Source organism: Dama dama, chromosome 4, assembly GCF_033118175.1.
Source record: "Dama dama isolate Ldn47 chromosome 4, ASM3311817v1, whole genome shotgun sequence".
Taxonomy (NCBI): Eukaryota; Metazoa; Chordata; class Mammalia; order Artiodactyla; family Cervidae; genus Dama; species Dama dama.
Window position 1 is genome coordinate 37,186,532 of NC_083684.1, and position 21,233 is coordinate 37,207,764.

The window sequence follows — 21,233 nt, forward strand, 5'->3', positions numbered from 1 at the left end:
ACAGTTATTACTGTTGGAAGGATGAAGGGGAGCATGGTACTAAAATTTGAATCTGAAAGGAAAATAAATTGCCCACACAAATACCTCCTTTCAATCATTCAGCAAACTATCCCCATGTCTCTGAGTCTGTCTTTATCAGTGGCACACAATGCTATAGTCTCACGTAAATGGTCTTTCACTGAGACAGGTAATTTTGAATCTGCGGAAAGAGACGCCCTAAAGAACTTTAGATTCTTTATAGTATGTCTCTAATTTGGTTGCAGTTTTTCTGAGAATCTCAAAGATTCATATAAGGTGATGCTGAGTACCAATCCCAGATATTTGGAAAAAATTCCTGCATAATCTGTTTTAAATCAACTACATTTCAAAGCAAATGACTCAAGTCTTTACCATGTGTTTTTGCTTACTCTAACTGTTTTTTCTATTTTATAACATCTTCATTCATCTATCCCATATTAGGATAAGTACTTATGCAACACTGAATATCAAAGAAAATTCAATAACCATCTAAGTCCAAGGTCTTTCTTTCACAAGTGAGTTAAATGAAGCCCTAAAATCAGAAGTGACACATTTAAGTCACAGAATCAATTAATGCCACTGACTGTGGAGCTGGATGTCTTAACCTTGACACTATTGGCATTTGGGGCTGGCTTATTCTTTGTTGGCTTCCCAGGTGGTGCAGCAGCGAAGAATTTGCCTGCCAGTGAAGGAGACATGGGAGACACAGGTTCAATCCCTGGGTTGGGAAGATACCCTGGAGTAGGATATCCTCAGTATTCTCACCTGGAAAATTTCATGGACAGAGGAAGCTTCCAGGCTCCAGTCCATGGGGTTGCAAAGAGTTGGACATGACTAAGCACACACATGCATTCTTCCTTGAAGGGGGCTGGTTATCCTATATGTTGTATGATGTTTGGTAGAGCTCTGGTACCTACTCACTAGATGCCACTAGTATCTGCCTCATGATAAATAAGTGTTTCTTGACTTTACCAAATACTCCCTGTTGAGCAAAATCACCCTTGGTTGAGAATCACTGCTCTAGAGGGTTTAATATATGGATTTCTCTTCCTCTTCATTTTGTTCCCCTCCCCGTATTCCAACCTGTAACTAGTATGCTCCCAACAGAGACAAGTCAAAACATACTTTCTTTTTCACAGAAGCCAGATCTTGGTAGATTAAAAATGGCTGAAATTCATGTGCATGGGCACAAAATAGCATAAGGTACTCTGAATCTTTGAAAGATACTGACTAAATGGTAAGATTATGTCAGTCAGAGCCCAAAGCTTCCTTTCCTTCTGCTTCCCAGCTAGAACTTTCTAGTTGTGGTCTTGTTATAACAGCTTACTGAATAATCAATGAAGCCTGATACTTCAAGGCCTGTTTTTCAGATAGGCTGAGAATGTCAATCCTTCTCATCACAGTGACTGTAAAGAGATAGCCTTTTTTTTTTTTTTTTCTTTTTCTTTCCCATTTATTTTTATTAGTTGGAGGCTAATTACTTTACAATATTGTAGTGGTTTTTCCCATACATTGACATGAATCAGCCATGGATTTACATGTGTTCCCCATCCCGATCCCCCCTCCCGCCTCCCTCTCCATCCCATCCCTCTGGGTCTTCCCAGTGCACCAGCCCTGAGCACTTGTCTCATGCATCCAACCTGGGCTGGTGATCTGTTTCACCCTTGATAGTATACTTGTTTCAATTCTATTCTCTCAGAACATCCCACCCTCGCCTTCTCCCACAGAGTCCAAAAGTCTGTTCTGTACATCTGTGAAGAGACAGTCTTTTAAGCACAAAGGCATTCTGCTCGTGGATTTCAGATACATTCTTCTCAATCTAACCTGTTCCCAAATGAGGATTTGATGTTTAAGTGAGCTTGTAATTTCTCTGTTGTAGAGACATACGTGTCATTCATTGATTTTAAAGTTTTTAAATCACAAAAGAAAGTGGTTTCTGAAAATATACTTCTGTACACTAGTAACTCCTGCTAGCATTCATTCAAGAGCTTACTCTGTACCAAATGTCCTCCTATGTGTTTAAGTGGTTGGAAGATATAACAAAGCAATAATAAAGGAAAAATTCCCAGATTCAAAAGACTCATGGCCATGAAAGGAAAACAGCTGTCATTAGAATATAATGATCAGATAGATGTAACTTATAAGTGATGAATCTCATACATAATATGGGACTAAAGTATGACAATATGGGGTAATACATAATATGGAATAATATGTAATATGTAATACATAAGATGGGGCTTCCCTTGTGGCTCAGCTGGTAAAGAATCTGGCTGCAATGCGGGAGACCTAGGTTTGATCCCTGGGTTGGAAAGATCCCCTGGAGAAGGGAAAGGCTACCCACTATAATATTCTGGCCTGGAGAATTCCATGGAATGTATAGTCCATGGGGTTACAAAGAGTCGGACACAACTGAGCGACTTTCACTTTCACTTACTCTTGTGACCATGAGAAATCACTAGAAGTTTACACAGGGATGTGACATGAAGATTTGGGATTTATAAAATTCCTTCTGAGGCTGTAAAAGGGAATATCAGACAAAAACCTGAGGTACAGAGAAAGCAGCAGGTAGGAAGAGAAGACTAGGAGAAAAGGGGCAATAGGCTAGGGAGATGGAATATACATATGGGAAAAAAATGTAAGGATGAACTGATGAACTTTGGTTACTAATCAGACATAAGAATGAAGTGGAAAGGGAGGTCAAAGAGTATAGGGCATGGTGAAGGACTGAAAGAGAAAGCAAAGACTTTCGTTTTGGTCATAGTTACATTGAGGTGTGAGACATGTACTTTGAGGTATTCAATGGACAAATTGTACCTAAAATCTGGGTTTCACAGAAGACATCTAAGCTGGAGATACAGGTATCAGCAGTGGATAGACAAGAAAAAAGACAGCCAGAAGGAACAGAGCAGGAAGGGTGGAGAGTCATAGATTAACACCAGAAAACTCAGTAACTTCCCATATAAAGGAGGTTTTCTTTCTCCATAAAGATATGAAATTCCTATTTCTGCCTGGAAAATCCTCTTTTCCCTTGTTAAAAAAATTATTTTCCTGAGCTTAACGTTTTAAATGTTCTCCTGTATATAAGTAGGTCCTTCCTGTTATTGTCACCATCACAATGAAATCATGTAATGAATTATTGTCTATCTCTTCCAGCAGAATACAAGCTCCTTGAGATCATGGATCATGGCTGCTAATCAATGAACCCTTTGTTTTCCATCGTGACTAAATAGAGTAGTAACTCAAATATCTGGTGAATGGATGGGTGAATATTAAGTGCATGGGCCATTACAAAGGCTTAACCCAGTTTGGAACTTGGTGTAAGAAGGATTAGCATTTACAATTTGATAACGAGAGCTGCCCTGAGATTGAGGCAGCCAGATTTGATTTCTGAATCCCAAAGTTGATGCTCCTTGATCTCCTGTCTTCCTCTTAGGAACTCACGTTTTATTCCAGGAACCCATAAACATAAACCTATACATGTGGAAAAGACATTCACTTTACTTTTATGATTATGTCTTATAAATCCCTCTCTCAGATGAGGAAAGTATTCCAAGTGCCAAACATTATCTATGACTAGGAAATATGTGTTGTTGGAAGAGGAGTTATTTACTTCAGTGAAATTATGCAGCTGTAATCAAGTGACGTGAAACTCAATTTCTAAATGACACCATATGTGAGAAAGATCCAGGCATTTTAGAATAAAATACAACCTCCATCTTTCTAAAAGACATTGGGGGTGTTAGATGGTCCAAAGGAAAAAAAAAAAAAAAAGATCTTTCTGTTCTAGGGCACAGTCAGGAGAATCTATTCACTAGATGCTTGTCCAAGATTTCCTAAGCTACGAAACTTCATGACATGGATCCCGCAGATCTTGTGAAACCATGCCTTTTATGGCAAGGGAAATCCTGATGCATACCATTCAGTCCACTCCTCCCTGACTTCATTACATCAACTACTTATTATAATGCCTCAATCAATTACTTGATCAAACTCCTTGTCCTAGCAATGACACATTTACTTAGGTACATAAAAACCACCAAAATCAAGAATAAAATCTCTGTACATAAACTGGTACTCTGTGATGACCTAGATGGGTAAGAGAGAGGTGTGACCATGAGGAATATGCATATATACATAGCTATTCATATTGTCATATAGCAGAAACCAACTAAGCATTGTAAAGAAATTATACTCCAATATAATAGATAGACAAACAAATAAGTACCATTTCTTCATTTTCCTGATCTCTTCAATAGAAACAATATTATTTATTCCTCATAGATAGTTACATGGGTTAAACAAAATGCTCCAAGAGGAATCTATCTCAGTGGCCCGTACTACAGAGAAATGATAAATGCAATCTCCTCCCCCACTAATGATTAATTAAGTATGAGTTAGTGTGTAATCTGTCCAATTTGTAATGACATTTTAAGTTTTAAGTGTAGTCTATAATATGCCTTTGGATACTTACTAAATACCCAAAAGTTACAAGATTCAATTAGCAACATTTAGAGAATAGAGATTGCTTTCTAGAATCCAATAAATTGCTCACATCTTGGATTACTGTTTGCTTTCTCTTATTTACTTAGGACATCAGGGACACAGATGGTTCAGCCAAGCTCTTCTTAGACATTGTTCAGATAAGCTTTCACACACCTCCACAATCTAACCTACATCATAATCCTCAAAACTATATACTAGTGATGAACATGTTCTCAAGTTCTATTTTGCTCTATACCTGGGCTGAATGATTAAGATAAAAGATAAATCAGATGTAATTCTGTATACTAGGGCTAGACAGATTTAAGGAAGGCCTTGTCAAAGCCACCATCTCTTCTTTATAGTTTCCTCTTGAAATGGAGTGAATTGATACCCATTTCATATATAAGAAAAGAATGGCACAGAGAAGTTAAAAGACACTAAAAACAAGATTACACAGCCAAGCTTCCAATGTAGTCTTATTGATCCTAAACAACACCTTTCTTCTAATTCTATAGAGTACTGTCCACTCCTAGGTTTATATGGAAGACAATGATGGGAGTTGAAGTTTCCTTAGCTAGAAAACAATAAAGTAAAAAAGATATATTTTTGATCACTCCAAGTTCAGAAAAGCTCTAACTCCAAGTTCACCAGAAAAGGTTTTTTAAAAAAAAAAGATTATAGGAAATGTTTTTTTTTTAATTTATTCATATTTTAATTAGTCTATTAGCATGTGGAGGTAATGCACTTTAATGGGACCTTGGCAGGAAAAGCACATTTTAAACAATAAAAAAACAGGAAAAACATTGAACATAGCTATTATTTTTGGCAGGAGTCTTTTCTTACATACTATTTTTTCATTTTCTTTTTGTTTCTTCTTTCTGGTAACAAAAGGAGAAAAAAGTTTAAATGGAATAAGACTGCACAGAGTTGGGGATTAGCATATTTAATTTACATAATGTCAGTGCGTTAAAGACTATAGAGGTGCAGTAGTATAAAATATTCTTAGTTAAAAAGCAGCTCAAAATAGGAACCTCTTTTATTGTGCACATTTCACCAAGTTCATTGTGCGGCTAAGTTAAAAAAGAACATCATTTTCTCAGCAAAGGCAGCACGGGATATGCAGAGAGGTATAATTATTTAGGAAGAAGAGTAGGTCTTCATTTGATTAACTCCCCAGGTGATGTAATGAAGACATCACCAATGATATAATTTGACCCTCCTGGACTATCAAAATGGCAAAGTCCACAGAGAAACATAATATCAGACTTAAAATGTTAACAATACAAAGTCAAGATGAGGGAAAGTCTTTTTTTTTTTTTTTTTTTTTTTTTAGTAGAATCATCAAAATCCTCTCTGAAGGCACAGCGGGCTGCATAGTAGTTCTCTCTTGGATACCACTAATGCTCACTGGCAGCTCTCCCTCAGAAAGAGCTTCTGCACAAAGACCATAGTGCATTTTTCTCTACGCAGCATGTTTAGCCTAATGCCCATATTGGAACAGCATTCCAGGAGTCTTAACTCCTAAGTGCAGAGAGTCAAAAACTAACTGCTGTTTTTCCAAAACTCAGCTGTCCTCTAGTCAGAAGACTTTGGCTTCCTTTTTATCTCAAGGCCCTGTTGGTGATTGAGAGGGGAAAAAATGAGAATCAATGACCCAGAATTAAGTTCAGTCAGTATAATGAAAACATCATGGGGTCCACAGTGACCATTGGGGTTCAAACACTGCTCGAGTGAGGAAAATACTTCATCCCTCTGCATCCTATTTTCTTTCAGGTATAGGGAACTCCACGTTGTGACCCTCGTGGGTACATTCCCTTTACTTATACTCTTCATCGTAGAGAATTTGGAATGACAATCACACAAATCAATTTGAGAGAACTGAAATGTTCAACTGTGCATTGTATGTGTTCCTCTTGGGGCTTAAGCCTACATGTGTCCAGTGACCCTCCAAGTTATCTTTCCTGGGCAGACCCACTCCAAGTGATTAATACTGCTGCCCTGGTTCAGACCCATTAGGGACTGAGTGAGTCCACATCAAATTCTGGGATACAGAAGTAGCAAGTTCATCTAACTAATTAATCTAATGTCAATCCTCGGATCTTACCCATTCTTAATGATAGCCAAAAAAGATATTATGGTCTCTATATGTATTCTCTATTTTCAGGTTGTTCAGAATCTTTGTTTGAAAATGAGCATTCACTTTCTCTCTCTTTTTCATATATGTATATATCCTGGAGAAGGAAATGGCAACTCACTCCAGTATTCTTGCCTGGAAAATCCTATGGACAGAGGATCCTGGCGGGCTACAGTCCATGGGGTTGCAAAGAGTTGGACACAACTGAGTGACTAACACTTTCACTTCACTTTCTATCGCCTTGGTAGACTGACCTAAGAAAACATTGGTGCAATTTATGTCAAAGAATGCTTTGCCTATGTTCCCTTCTAGGAGTTTTACAGTGTCATATCTTACATTAAAGTCTGTAAGCCATTTTGAATTTATTCTTGTGTATGGTGTGAGGGTGTGTTCTAACTTCTGATTTACAGGAGGCTGTCCAGCTTTCCCAATGCCACTTGCTGAAGAGACTTTCATCTATTGTATAATCTTGCCTTCTTTGTTGAAGATTAATTAACCATAGGTGTGTGGATTTATTTCTAGGCTCTCTATTCTGTTCCATTGAACTGCATGTCTGTTTTTGTGCCAATACCATGTTCTTTTCATTATTGTACCTTTGTAGTATTGTCTGAAGTCAGAGAGCGTTATCCCTCCTGCTTTATTCTTTTTTATCAAGATCACACAACTCACCTTACAGAGTATTTACAAAGGCCTACATAAACCTTACTTGATAGTACCACTCCCAGAAAAATTATATTCTTTGTCAGAAAAATCCTGATGCCTAGCCTGTCATTTCTAGATAGGAATGTCCAGAATGAGTATTTTTATAGATGATTCTAGTAATGACCTAGAAATGACCTAGAATCTAGTAATGACCTTAAAATCACTGAATGTCTTAACTAAATAAAAGTAACAAAATTTAATGTCCCTCACACAATATTGAAAGCATTTAACGATTCAGTCATGCCTTTCATCCCCCCCACATTGTTAGTTCCTCCCGACTCCTGTGGGCCTCCAGGCCTTAGTTCATGATCAATCTTCTATCTGGAATGATCTTACTCTGCCTTCTCCACTGGGTAATTTCACCTGACATCTTTCAAGGCCAAACTAATATGCTCCCTCTCTGAGAAACTGTACTAATTGTTCTTATCTCTGTGTTCTCAGAACTCTTTATTTATATCTTTAAAATGCATTCATTCCTTTGTAACATCATTAATTATGCATGTTTTGCTCCTTACTTCCTGACAAAGCTATGATCCCTAGAGGCTAGGGACAACAAATATAACTGTTCTCTCTTTAGAGAACATAAAAGATACTAGGTATTAAGTAAAAATATAAGGAATCTAATCTATAACACTCAAAAAAGTCTAATTTGGATTTGCAGTGTGAAGGAGTTTTTCTTTAATCTCAGTTATTTAAAAAGAAAAAAAAAAACAACAACACTCCTTTAAAATACGGATCATCAAACCCTTTGTTTTGCCTTGGTTTCCTTATGTCCCCTTGCATTTATGATGTTGTTAATTAGTTTCTTCTCCCTCCAGGTTCATAACTAGCTATTGGGTAGTTATGTTTATAAACCAAATAATGCTGATTTTATGTCATCAAATTATGTACAACTAATAGTTGAAAGTGCTGCATGGTATTTACAATAGCTTTGTGAAATTGGGGAAGAATTTTTAAGAGAATTCCAATCAAGAAAAAAAGCTCCATTTCCACAAACATTGTCTGGTGAAAGTAATTAATTTTATAGAGGATATGCATTCATCCACACAAACTATTTTAACATTAACAGCAAACTAATAGCTAACAATTATTTAGCAATGATTATGTGTCAGATACTTTTTAAAGCAGTTCACAAATATTAAATCATTCAGCACAGTTAACGCATCTTTATTTCCCCTAGTTTACAGCTGAGAAAAAATGAGGCTGTAAAAGGATGAAGTATCTCAGCTCTATCTGAACACAGTCACCTCTAAGTCCCATACTTCTAAGCTAATGAATGTCACTATTGTGGAAAAGAAGAAATGTCACATGATTTCAAAGTAGTTTGTGCAAGTAACTTGCATTTCTTAAATACCACGAAAGGGCACAATGTCTAAAGTCATACTTTTTTTTTCCCCCTAGTTTCTCTTCCACTGTTCTCACATATCATGGCTCCTCTAGGATCTTTCTCTCCATTCCCCTTGCATTTGTTTGCCTACTGTGTAGACACTTCCCAAATCCTGGCCAATGTGCCTCGTTTCCTACTGCCTCTGCTCCCTCTCTACCCTACAAATCCCATGAGTAGAGTTCAAAGGGATAGCCAGGAGAGACAGAACCCTCCTCATATCACATACTCATTTCTTAAGAAAGTTTTATTCAATTAGCTAAGCTAAAGCATCTTCTCCTCATCCACTATTCCATGACCTCCTTTAAATCACTAGTCTCTGGATTTACTTTATTGAGTTATCAGTTAAGTGAGTGTTGTTTGTGTTCCCCACACCTCCTTAAATTTAAGCACCTTGAGACCAAGAACATCATGTTGATTACCATTCAGTCTTAAAAGGAAACAAAATAAAACCAACCACACAGAAAACTTATCTGACTGATTAGAGTATAGAGAGAGAAGTCTGAGGACTTTGTAATTAAGATGAGTGGGAGCAAAGAGCTCAATGACATTTATATTGTATGATTTTTGAGCAAATACAACACTGACTTTTTTATATTACTGTACATTAGTATATTTAATACTACATGTGCATGCATGCTAAGTCATTTCAGTCATGTCCAACTCTGTATGACCCCATGGACTTTAGCCCCACCAGGCTCCTCTGTCCATGGGATTCTCCAGCCTAGAATACTGGAGTGGGTTGCCATTCCCTTCTCCAGGGGATCTTCCCGACCCAGGGATCAAACCCGCGTCTCTTACGTCTCCTGCATTGGCAGGTGGGTTCTTTACCACTAGCAGCACCTAGGAAGCCCTCACTACTGCTACTGCTACTACTACTACTACCATACACACACACACACACACACACAAAGTATGTATGTCTAGAAGTATGTATATTGTTCATTAACTCACAAACCATTAGACAACAAAACATATGCCCTTACACAGTAAACATGTTGAAAACAAACATGTCAGGTGCCAATGAAACACCAAACAAGATGCCATTAAAGGGTTGCTATCAAATTTTGGCTCCTTCTTTATTTTCTAAGTAAAGCACATCACTAATTCTTGTCATAGACACAGACAACATCTGATTCGAAAAATATTAAAACATGCATATTTCATTATATGTTGGGCATCAATTTTAAATCTTATGTACATTTTCCATTGTGTTTTTTGATTCATCACACCATTGTGAGAAAGAAACTTTTATTGCCCAATAGAACTTGGGGAAACTGAGGCTCAGAGAGGTTAACAGAATTACTCCAGGTCAAGGAACCAGGATTTCAATGTAAGTCTGACTGATTCTAAAGTCTATTGTCTTGTGACTTCCCTGGTGACCCAAAGTCTAAGACTTCACGCTCCCGATGTAGGGGGCCAAGGTTCAATCTCTGTACAGGAAACTAGATCCCACATGCATTAACTAAGAATTCCCGTGGTGCAACTAATGGTTCTGCATGTCACAACAAAGATAGAAGATCCCACATGCTGCAACTAAGATACAGTGTAGCCAAATAAATAAATATTTTAAAAAATGAAAATAAAACAACATCTGTAAATAAATAAATAATAAAGTCTATTTTCTTAACCACAATGCTATAACTTATTGTATATCATAAAAAGGACAACACAAAATTGACCAAATCTACTAACTAACAATCTACCTCCATCCATCCCTTTAAACTATCCCTACACATAACAGACTTGAAAGAACAAGTTTAATTGTTGTTGTGATCTGCGAGATGCATGCTGCAGAGGTTTATTTATTTATTTATTTTTCTAAATTTGCCACTACACATACTGAATGCTTTCCCCATACTCAATCTTCTATGTCAAGAATCATTTTCATATCATCTAATAGTACATCAGGGCCATTTTGTCTACAATTACTTGTGTTTGTCGGAAATAATGGCTGTTCTTATTCTACGATATAATCCTCGGGTTGGAGTGCTTACATTATTTGGCAACTATATTCCCAGGTGCGAGGTGATGGATTCTAAAGAAAATTTAACATGAGAACAATACACCCCTGGCAACAGCAGTCAAGACAGCATTGTGTTTCTTCCTGCAAACTTGTAAAGCTTTAAATGGGAGTCTTCCCTTAACACTAGCACTCTGCTGTCATCTCAACTGGCTTGTAGTATAGAAATCTCTGTGAAAAGTTGGAAAGGTAACAATTAGAGAAGAAATATTGCCCTTTTAACCACCTATTTTGCACACAAGATTTCCCTCTGTTTCTATTACTTATTTAGGATAACTGCTTCCAGAATAACAGTAAACAAAAAATAATACAAGTAACAGTCTTGTGCTCCTGCTCATCGCCAAATCATTTCTGACTTTTTGTGATCCCATGGATTATAGTCCTCCAGGCTCCTCTCTCTGTGGGATTTTACAGGAAAGAATACTGGAGTGGGATGCCATTTCCTTCTCCAGAGGATCTTCCCAACTCAGGGATCGAACCTGAGTCTCCTGTGTCTCTTACACTGGCAGGTGGATTCTTTACCACTGAGCCATCTGGGAAACCCACAAGTAACAGTAGATACTATTTATTGTGTGTAAGCTCTTTAAGGGATCAGACAATATCTGTATTTTACTTGCTGTATTCCAAAGAGGTAGTACATTGTAGTGTCCATTGTTGCTTGTAAATACTGTCAAATAATTGCTAGATAATTTCTGTTTTGTCATCTCTCTATCTCTATCTAGCTTGCAAGGACGTATGTAGCATCACCTTTTCACTGATTAAAAAATACTGCCTCAGGGAGATATGCCTAAATTCATATAGTAATTTTATAATAAAAATATTTATTTTCCATCTTTTTCTGGATTGACACTCATACTTCAGGCTTTCATGTTCAAAGGCATTTTCCCATGTTCTTTATCAATTGTTGAATGGTTTGAACGTGGAAAGACAGAGTAAACTTTCCATAAACCTTGGAATCACAAAACCTGAGTGTGAATCCCAGTTTTATACATTTGATATGTGAATTCTTTTTAGTTTTCTCATCTTGAAATAAGATAGTAAAGACATCACACAATGTTATTATGAGAAGCAAATGAATTAAGCAATATTAAAACTCCAGTGGATCTTCCTAACCTGGGAATCGAACTGGGGTCTCCTGCATTGCAGGCAGATTCTTTACCAACTGAGCTATCAGGGAAGCCCTTCTGGCACCCACTGGACTCTTAATCTATTTATATATTATCTCTATTGGGATATATATATATATATATATATATATGCACACACACAAATATACACATGTATATTGAAATATATATATATATATGTGTGTGTGTGTGTGTATATATATAGGCTCATGATCATGCTCAGTTGTGTTCAACTCTGTGATCCAATGGACTATAACTGCCAGACTCTGTTCATGGGATTTCCCAGGCAAGAATACTGGAGCAGGTTGCCAATTCATTCTCCAAGGGATCTTCCTGACCCAGGGAATTGAATCCACATCTCTGGGGTCTCCTGCATTGGCAGCCAGATTCTTTATCATTGCATCCCCTGGGAAGCCCATATGTATGCATGTGTGTGTGTGTATATATATATATATATATATATATATATGCATATGTATATATGTATACATATATGCATATATACCAGTTTCATGTATACAGCAAATATATAGCAATTGCAAAATGTGTCTTGAATTTTCAGTGATAGCCAAATGAGCAGCAATGAGTTAATATCTGACCAGGTTTAAGACAGATGACTGGATAATATATTCCTCCAGCTCTTCTCATTCTAGAAATGCAAAGGAGAATGGCAATTCCTTGGGAATCAGGAAAAAAAAAAAACTGAGCTGGATTATTATGTTCACCTCTAATTACTAACTAACTGGCCTTACAAGTTAATGAGACTTCTTAATCTCACTTTTCTCATCTGTAAATTTAGCTTGCTAATACGTAAGATTAAATGAGAAAAATCAACATATGTCACCCAGGATGAGTAAATCACAACAGAAGCTTGATATAAGTTAGTCTTTATTTTCATACTTAGGTATACTCAGCTAAAACAAATCAAGAAACCCAAGTCCTAAAATATTGGTATAGTGGATGAGAAATCAATATTAATTTCTGTTCTTCTTCCTTGTTGTTATATTTTAGTTTTTAATATTTCCAAATGAATATCTATTGTCTTTTCCAAAATTCTGCACATTAGGATTTTATTAGTGTTATTCTTTGTATGTTAATATAAAATCTGCAAACCATTATTTCATATTTCCTCATATTTCATCACATACTTTACAACTTTACTTTCTATAGGAGTTCAGATTTTTTTTCTTTTTCACATAGTATTAGAATGCACATCTTATTTGGATTATTCTAAGTAAATTGTCTATTTCCTTATTATAAGTAAATAAGTACTTAAGAAATTTCTACAGGGACATATTTTCTAGTTATTTCCTCTAAAGTCCTATTTAGAAGCAAGATATCATTATTGTAATTACTGTCGTGCTTCAAAAACACAAATCAAGGTCAATGTGAACAGGAAGACCTTGTTTAAAAGCTGATAATCAGAGGAAGAGACCTTAATGTTAAGTATTTGATTTAGGAAAGGACTTAGGAAAGCTTCCTTATAATGATCAGTTAATGCATTAATTTTATACTTGGAAAGAAACAGACCTCAAACAAGACTTATATGATCCCCAGTGACCACACATTAAAAAAAAAAAAAAACAAAACTTAATGAATGCTAAGCTTTCAATGAATTCATTGTTCATTTGACAACTCAGTATGTGAATTTGACACAGCAAAAAAAAAAAAAAAGAAAAAAGTAAGTCACTGTATAAACAAAAGAAGAGTAGATAAGTTAAAATATGTGCTATTTAGGCCCCATTAATATCTATCTATTGGAAACACACCTGTGAAAATTTAGAGGTATAATTAGAAAAATCATGTAGATGTTTCTTGGTTGCTGTAGTAGAAATGCTGTCATTCTAGTTTCTGCTGTATAAACAATGTCAGATGTATCCAAGTTAGACTGCCTTTTTAAAGAGAAATAAGTAAATTAAACAAATATTTACAGTCTTTTTCTTGTTATTTTATTTGCCTAGGAGATTGAAAAACAACATAGTAAACAAAACAATCTATCATTTCTCACAAAATTGTCTGCATTTAAAAATATTTAAAGCACTCACTCATAGAAAGATATAAGATTTTATACCCAGGAAGGAATTGAGACTTGGCTTAATTGGACTTAGATCCACTGGTTTCTATTTTATGCCTTTCTGGGATATTAGAGGCCCACAAAGAAAATTATGGTTTTAGGGACTATTTTGTAGTTTTTAAAGATTTAATTTTTTAAAAGATTATTATTTTTATCATCAAGAGGCAAAAGTGAAAAATCACATAGTTTTTAGTTCATTTTAAATTATATCAGTAATTATACTTCTTCATGTTTATTTAAAAGCTCTACTTGACCTCTCTCTATACAGATAGATAGATAGATTGACAAATATAATACACAATGTATTCAAAACATCAACAAGTTTATTTCAGGCTTACTAATAGGAATTTAAGATACAGTGTTGAATAAGATACAGATAGTTCTGGCTCTCAGACTGAGAGATAAAAGAAGTAAATGATTACACACATAAAAGGAACATAGGTGGATAGAGACAAATTATAAATGAACTGATTGTGACCCACAGGATACAACAGTGATACACGCATGATGCTCCTATCCAAGTCTTGACTTTATGGAAGAAGTAATATTTAAGTTAAAATCCAAAAATATAAGTAGAAGTTAGACAGCCAAAGGATATTTTTTTTAAGGAGAGAAAATATAAGTATAAAAGCAGAGTAAAAAACATGCACAGACACACACAAAATTTTTTTCTCTATGGCAAAGAATCAGAATAGCCTAACAAGCTTGTCAGAAAGGGCAAGGACTAGAGTAGGGACACTTAGATGTAATGCCTGAAAAACCTCAGTCATAAAACTCACTCAAGAACAACATGAATTACGAGTAAAATGGAGAGTTAAGAATGAAGAACATGGGGAGACCAGCACAATTATAGACACTATCTAACAGAACTTGTTGCTTGGGGTTCCACTCTAACATGAGCACAAAGGAAAAAAAAAAAATCACATGCTGAATGGGGTCCCAGAAATGACAAGCAATGCTGATGAAAGGCTGAATTATCCCCAAGGATGGACACATGATTTTAGACCAGTGATTCCTATATCATCTGGGACTATGAATAAAGGTCAATTCCCAGGAAAAGAAGAGGACAGGAGTAGGCTTAACCTGGTGTCAGAACCTTTGCTAAATTGTTGTTTCAGCAAAAAGTTGTATCCTGCATGGAGCTGCAGAGCTTATCCATAAATAGAGTCATGGGATCTCAGCAAATTTATAGAACAACTATAGAGTTGTGCCAAGCTGAACATGTGGGTTGATAGGGGTACCCCAGGGTGCATGAGATGAAAAGCTTAAAATATCATGGTAAACTGTAACCAGTGTGACTGTGGGAGAGGCATTAGAGGGTAGGACAGTCACAGGTATATGGAGTTCAGACTTGGCCTACTCAAAATGACTATTTTAGACCTCTCATTTTCTATGATTTTGTGACACTGTAAGAAGTACTAGCAGAATAAGACTTGCTTGTCTCAATAACTTAAGGGAATTACTTTTAATTTGAAGGGATATATGAAAACATCAGAGATTAGAGCAGGGTATGATAATGAAGAATACAAAATGCATTTAGTTTACCACTGTTCCTGGAACATGTTAGGCATTCAGTCATACCCTTAATGATTTAATCAATAAACAATTGTATGATTTGAGAATTTGCTTATTTATAATTGAATATATATAACATGTATTAGCATACACACACACACACACACACACACACACATATACATTATAAACATAATTGTGTCTGGTCTACTGCCCAGTGTGATGGGATTCTTTTTTTTTTTTTTCCTTTGCATTGTCTCTTCCCATGGTTTTAATTATACAAGTTGTTCTGATTTGATCCAATTATAAACTGTCCTCTATACTACACTTCCTAGTTGGCACAGTGGTTTAAGAATTCACCTGCCAATGTCAAGACGAGGGTTCAATCCTTGGGTCAGAAAGATGCCCTGGAGGAGGGCATGGCAACCCACTCCAGTATTCTTGCCTGGAAAATCCCATGGACAGAGGAGCCTGGTGTGCTGCAGTCCATGGGGCTGCAACAGAGTTGGAAACACCTGAGTGACGGAGCACATCCTACACTGAATACAACCCCGGCTGGTAACAAGTTTTTGTTTGTGACTCCCCATCCTCTGTGTCCATTCATGCATAGTCATGGAGGACTAACTCTCTAAATCTCTAATCCTTAGGTTATACTCTTCTATCCAGGATTTAGTATCTCTTTGTTTCTCATTTTCCTTTCAGGTTCTCTCTATTCTGCTTCCTACCATTTCTCAATACTCTTCATGCTTTCTTGTATCCAACAATATTTGTCTGAGCCAAAGTTTTTATCCAGAGAGTCTAAGTCCCTTTTAGTCCATCAGATACTAAATGTTCCAAAACAGAGGAAATATAACAACTATTTATGGAAACTTTTACATTTTTAATATTTCCAAAAGTCTAAAAGACAATCTTGAATGAAAACGGGAGCAAAGATACCTTCAAGGGCTTAACATGGATAAGAATTATTTCAGATTAGCACCAAGCAGTGGTCCCTTTAAATGAGCTAGAAGTTGGATTGGATTTTATTCCCACAGATTAATTTTTTTAAAAAAAATAGGAAAATAAAACTGATGAGGTCACTCACTCTTTCACCCACCTAAAATATTCAATGGCTACCCGTTACTTCAGGGATATTCTTTTATATGGTCCACAATGCTCTGTACAGTCTTGGCCCTATCTATCTCTAACTCAGTTTGTCTTTTGCCAACTGTCTTCCTTTTTCTCTGTTAATACATATTCAGTCCTCTGAGATCTCAGAAACCCTGGACCTTTCTTGGGTCCTTGAACCAGCATGATTCTTGATCCACAGAGTCTTTCCAATGGCTTTTGTCTACCTCACTGTCTCTACTAATTATTTAACTCTCCTCATCCCCAGAGCAAAATTGAAGTAGGGATTTGTAGTTCATTCCTGAGTAGGTCAAATTCATTCAACATAAATTCATTAAGGGCCCACTATGTACCAGGCACTATCCTTGATACTAGCATTATAGCAGTAAACACATTGTCTATGATATACTTTCATCATTACTTTTAACTCCCTTGTACATCACTTACCGCTGATGTAGCCTAATTACTATTAATTTCATACTTTAATGCTTATTGTCTCTCTTACCATTACTCTCCCTGAAGGCAGGAAGCATGGCTTCCTGCTCACTTTTTGAATTGAAGCTTACAGAAAGTCAGTGCACAATATTGGTAGAATGAGACAATGAATAAAATTATGACTCCATATCATAAGGTAAAAAATAAAAAAGGATCTTTGATTTGGATAATTAGGAAGCACTGTCTATCCTGGTTCACAAGTAAACAGTTTACCAATATACCTCTCTTTTAAGCTGAGACAGGTTAAAAAAAGAGCACAAAAATAAATGCATATAACACATACTTAGAGAGAAAGAGGACATTCATTATAGCTTAGCCATGTAGAGAGATCACCCAACTTTGATCAATGAAGCCCATCCACCTAAACCTCTCTTGGTACAAAGTCTACTTTGGAGTAGACTTTTGTTGTCAGGAGTGATCAAATTCACTAGCAGATACCCTTCTCTGTAGTCAACCAACATCTCAGCTCTGGATATATTCAAACAGTTAAAAGTGTTTAAAGACATTATAAGGGAAGAATGGATTGTCTTTGTTTTTCTATAGCTGCAAAATCATGAAGATAATATTAGAATTCCTTTTCTGTTTGTAGAAATGGTAGGATTTTATTTTATTTTAGGGCTTCCCTGATGGCTGAGATGGTAAAGAAACTGCCTGCCAATGCTGGGAACTCAGGTTCAGTCCCTGGGTCAGGAATATCCCCTGGAGAAAGAAATGGAAACCTCTTGTAGTATTTTTGTCTGGGGAATCCCAAGGACAGAGGAGCCTGGCAGTTTACAGTCCGTGGGGTCACAAAAGTGTCAGACACGACTGAGTGACTAACACTTTCACTTTGTATTTTATTTTAATTTTCATTTTATGAATGGAAATAAGACAGGATGATTGCTGGCAATAGCAGACAGCCTCTAATTATTTGAAAAGGGAGATACTAAGTGAAGCACAGGATAGGGATTGAAAGAGCTGAATCCTAGTCTCTGCTTTGTTACCATAGATTTAAGGATTTCTTTCAATCTCTCTTCACTTGATTTATGCAAACAGTTAACATATTAATTACTTTTATAGCTCTGAATTCTATAACTTTATATAAACCTTTGTTGTTTTTAATTAAAAAGTTAATATTTATTTGGCTGTGTTGGGTCTTAGTTGGGGCACACGCGCTCTTCATTGCCTTATGCAGGATCTTTCGTTGTGGGGCAGACACTTTAGTCATGAGCGTGGGCTCAGTACTGGGTGCATGACCTGCAGAGTGCATGGATTTTAGTAGTTGCTGCATGTGTCACATGGGCTTAGTTACTCCACAACATGTGGGATTTCAGTTCCCCAACCAGGGAAGGGACCCTTGTCCCCTGCACTGCAAGGCAGATTCTTAACCAATGAACTGCCAGAGAAGTGACTGCTTTGCTTTTTTTTTTTTTTTTCTAGACAATTTTCAAAAACGTTTATTGCCTAATTTGCTTTTTTTTTCTTTTTTATTATTATTATTATTATTTTTTGGTCATACATTGATATGAATCAGCCATAGATTTACACGTATTCCCCATCCCGATCCCCCCTCCCACCTCCCTCTCCACTCGATTCCTCTGGGTCTTCCCAGTGCACCAGGTCCGAGCACTTGTCTCATGCATTCCACCTGGGCTGGTGATCTGTTTCACCATAGATAGTATACATGCTGTTCTTTTGAAATATCCCACCCTCACATTCTCCCACAGAGTTCAAAAGTCTGTTCTGTATTTCTGTGCCTCTTTTTCTGTTTTGCATATAGGGTTATCGTTACCATCTTTCTAAATTCCATATATATGTGTTAGTATGCTGTAATGTTCTTTATCTTTCTGGCTTACTTCACTCTGTATAAGGGGCTCCAGTTTCATCCATCTCATTAGGACTGGTTCAAATGAATTCTTTTTAACGGCTGAGTAATATTCCATGGTGTATATGTACCACCGCTTCCTTATCCATTCATCCGCTGATGGGCATCTAGGTTGCTTCCATGTCCTGGCTATTATAAACAGTGCTGCGATGAACATTGGGGTGCACGTGTCTCTTTCAGATCTGGTTTCCTCAGTGTGTATGCCCAGAAGTGGGATTGCTGGGTCATATGGCAGTTCTATTTCCAGCTTTTTAAGAAATCTCCACACTGTTCTCCATAGCGGCTGTACTAGTTTGCATTCCCACCAACAGTGTAAGAGGGTTCCCTTTTCTCCACACCCTCTCCAGCATTTATTGCTTGTAGACTTTTGGATAGCAGCCATCCTGACTGGCGTGTAATGGTACCTCATTGTGGTTTTGATTTACATTTCTCTAATAATGAGTGATGTTGAGCATCTTTTCATGTGTTTGTTAGCCATCTGTATGTCTTCTTTGGAGAAATGTCTGTTTAGTTCTTTGGCCCATTTTTTGATTGGGTCATTTATTTTTCTGGAATTGAGCTGCAGGAGTTGCTTGTATATTTTTGAGATTAATCCTTTGTCTGTTTCTTCATTTGCTATTATTTTCTCCCAATCTGAGGGCTGTCTTTTCACCTTACTTATAGTTTCCTTTGCTGTGCAAAAGCTTTTAAGTTTCATTAGGTCCCATTTGTTTAGTTTTGCTTTTATTTCCAATATTCTGGGAGGTGGGTCATAGAGGATCTTGCTGTGAGTTATGTCAGAGAGTGTTTTGCCTATGTTCTCCTCTAGAAGTTTTATAGTTTCTGGTCTTACATTTAGATCTTTAATCCATTTTGAGTTTATTTTTGTGTATGGTGTTAGAAAGTGTTCTAGTTTCATTCTTTTACAAGTGGTTGACCAGTTTTCCCAGCACCACTTGTTAAAGAGGTTGTCTTTTTTCCATTGTATATCCTTGCCTCCTTTGTCAAAGATAAGGTGTCCATAGGTCCGTGGATTTATCTCTGGGCTTTCTATTCTGTTCCATTGATCTATATTTCTGTCTTTGTGCCAGTACCATACTGTCTTGATGACTGTGGCTTTGTAGTAGAGTCTGAAGTCAGGCAGGTTGATTTCTCCAGTTCCATTCTTCTTTCTCAAGATTACTTTGGCTATTCGAGGTTTTTTGTATTTCCATACAAATTGTGAAATTATTTGGTCTAGTTCTGTGAAAAATTTCGTTGGTAGCTTGATAGGGATTGCATTGAATCTATAGATTGCTTTGGGTAGAATAGCCATTTTGACAATATTGATTCTTCCAATCCATGAACACGGTATGTTTCTCCATCTGTTTGTGTCCTCTTTGATTTCTTTCATCAGTGTTTTATAGTTTTCTATGTATAGGTCTTTTGTTTCTTTAGGTAGATATACTCCTAAGTATTTTATTCTTTTTGTTGCAATGATGAATTGTATTGTTTCCTTAATTTCTCTTTCTGTTTTTTAATTGTTAGTATATACGAATGCAAGGGATTTCTGTGTGTTAATTTTACATCCTGCAACTTTACTATATTCATTGATTAGCTCTAGTAATTTTCTGGAAGAGTCTTTAGGGTTTTCTATGTAGAGGATCATGTCATCTGCAAACAGCGAGAGTTTCACTTCTTCTTTTCCTATCTGGATTCCTTTTACTTCTTTTTCTGCTCTGATTGCTGTGGCCAAAACTTCCAACACTATGTTGAATAGTAGTGGTGAGAGTGGGCACCCTTGTCTTGTTCCTGATTTCAGGGGAAATGCTTTCAATTTTTCACCATTGAGGGTGATGCTTGCTGTGGGTTTGTCATATATAGCTTTTATTATGTTGAGGTATGTTCCTTCTATTCCTGCTTTTTGGAGAGTTTTAATCATAAATGAGTGTTGAATTTTGTCAAAGGCTTTCTCTGCATCTATTGAGAGAATCATATGGTTTTTATCTTTCAATTTGTTAATGTGGTGTATTACATTGATTGATTTGCGGATATTAAAGAATCCTTGCATTCCTGGGATAAAGCCCACTTGGTCGTGGTGTATGATTTTTTTAATATGTTGTTGGATTCTGTTTGCTAGAATTTTGTTAAGGATATTTGCATCTATGTTCATCAGTGATATTGGCCTGTAGTTTTCTTTTTTTGTGGCATCTTTGTCTGGTTTTGGAATTAGGGTGATGGTGGCCTCATAGAATGAGTTTGGAAGCTTACCTTCTTCTGCAATTTTCTGGAAGAGTTTGAGTAAGATAGGTGTTAGCTCTTCTCTAAATTTTTGGTAGAATTCAGC